General features: G+C 32.4%; 1 non-coding gene across 1 annotated transcript; it reads left to right on the top strand.

The window, feature by feature from the left end:
- Positions 1-563: 563 nt before the first annotated feature.
- On the top strand, positions 564-675 carry LOC119511936. The gene has a single exon (XR_005212278.1). It is a non-coding gene; the product is annotated as a U6 spliceosomal RNA (small nuclear RNA).
- Positions 676-2,460: the final 1,785 nt, after the last annotated feature.

Genomic DNA, 2,460 nt, shown 5'->3' on the forward strand with positions numbered 1-2,460 from the left:
TGTTCTGTGTATTATTTTAATGATCAGAGATTCTATTTATTGGCATTTATTTAAAATGTTTTGCTTACTATTCATAATTGATCTTGGTCACTGATTTTTGTTTCTGTTTTTGTTTTTAAATCTTATCTTTATTGGATTGCTTTCTTAGCCCATAATTTCTACACAGCAGAGTTTGATGCACAGATTAAGGTGCTGCCACTTTATTTGGGAGGTATAAATCTAGTACAATTAAGAGAAAGGAGTGAATGAGGCAAGAAAGATGTGATGTGGTGTGATGTAGGCCAGGGAGAGACATGGCAGGTAGTTCAAGGAAAGAAACTGCATTTTGAGTGGTCCATGGAGGCAAAAAGCAAAGGGGGTTTATTGGTGTTAACTTCCCATTTCATAGTGACTGAAATGCAACCTGTAACCATTTCAGACATAGCTGAAGTAGAGAGTAGTTACATGACTAGGCTCTGGGTATGTGGTCCACTGACCAGAAGATTTGGGGCTTAAACTCAGAGTCCAGGCCAACCAGGGACATCAAGAACACTTAAAAGCAGTGTGGTTCAGAATCAGGGAGAGTGCTCACTTTGGCAGCACATATTCTAAAATTGGAACCATACAGCTAAGATTAGCCTGGCTCCTGCTCTGCTCAAGGTTGACTCTCAAATTCATGAAGTGTTCCATAGTTTTGTGCAAATTGCAACACTCAGATCGTGTGAGACTGTCATATTTCTGATTAGCTGTTTTCTTTCAAGGTAATTGACTCAATAGTATTGGAGAAATCGCCATCTATTTGAAGAATATGAGGTCTTTGCCCTAATTGATGGACACTTGGAACCTCAAAGTATTTTAGAGACTTTACTCTTTTGTCCAAAATAAAATTTGACCACCATTAAAAAAAAAACAAAAAAAAAAGCCTGAGGAGGTACACATGGTGTGTCTCTTCATGGTTATGCTGGCTTTGTGAATGGATTCTGTGCACTTTTTTTTCTTTTTTGGTTTTTTTTTTTTTTTTTTTGGAATTAAATTGTACCAAAACTATTTGTTGCATTAATTTGAAATAGTTCACTTGTGAAAGCTTGTAGGTATGACATTTTGGAGAGAACATCTTTATCAACATCTCAGTTTATGTTTAATGAAAATCTGTCTAAGGTTTTTAACTCTTCTTGAATCAATTTTAATAACATATAGTACTAACAATTTTCTGTTTATCCATATTTTCAAATATATTTGTATTATTTCCTGTGAAATTATGTCTCAAATGCCAATTAATTTCTTTTTTATTGAGTATTTGAACATTCTTGCTTTAATTTTGTAATCTATCATTTAGAATTATTTCTTAATTCTAGCGTTTCCACCTTTCCTATTTATTAATGTATACTTTAAAATAAAATGCATCTTTCCTTCCACCTCCTACAAAACAAACAAATAAACAAAACCTTTCTAACCTCATCTTTGTCTCTTTTTGTTTACATTAGTTAATATGTTTTGACATTCCTCTTTCTACTTGCAAACTTTCTGAGATACTTTCTTTTAAAATACATATTCATTGTGCAAATATTCGTTTTGGAAACCTGTTAGAGTCCCCTTTGCTTTGAAAATACTTGAACAGCATACATTTACCAACTGAGAAAAGGTTATTTCATACCTTTGCCAGAATTACAAATTGTATTTATAGGGATGCAGAATAAAATGCACTGTTCTTCACAAACAGAAAAATTAATGAAAATATTGATAATAAAATCATCAAAACTCACTGTCCTCTTAAGAGTCAGTTTCAACTTAGAAAAAAGTGTCAAAATTTATGACTTATAGAACTTTCATGGTCTCATAATTTCTCTTGGCTGTTACCAGTAATGAGAAAAGTATTTGTGTTAACAAACAACCATCTTTCTTAACAGCCCATTTTATGATGCTACTTTTGTTCTTGGAGTTGAATAATAATTCAGTAAAATACCATTTTCCAAATCTTATAAGGAATATTTTGCTACTTTGATAAATACCATTTTAACCCTCATCTCAATTAAGATTCTATGACTTTTGTCTCTGTAATATCTAATTATTTTTCTGTGATTTATTTAGTTTATATATACTTTCCCTTATCATTTTAGGAATAAACCCCTGCACCTCATTCTGACCTTTAAAAGTTCTCAGTGACTGCATGTAAGTCCTTAATTATAAAATGGATAGTAAGAAACTTTCTTCTGTGTTCTTCTTCACTATATCCCCAGTTCTGAGAATAGTACCTAGCATGGGGCAGGTATTCCCTAAATATTTATGGAATAAATAAGTGAATGAATATATGAACTAATACAGAGCAGAGTGAATTATTTTCATTCTAATTGCATAGACAGTTCAAGCTATATTCTCTTGTAAAAAGATCCTCCTTTACTTGTTTTAAGATAGTTTGCTCATCTGAAGTCTCAATGTGAGTCACTTTCAAAGTCAGTAATTAAGCTCATCTACATGTCCCCC

The sequence above is a fragment of the Choloepus didactylus genome, chromosome 16 (assembly GCF_015220235.1).
Source record: "Choloepus didactylus isolate mChoDid1 chromosome 16, mChoDid1.pri, whole genome shotgun sequence".
Classification (NCBI taxonomy): Eukaryota; Metazoa; Chordata; class Mammalia; order Pilosa; family Megalonychidae; genus Choloepus; species Choloepus didactylus.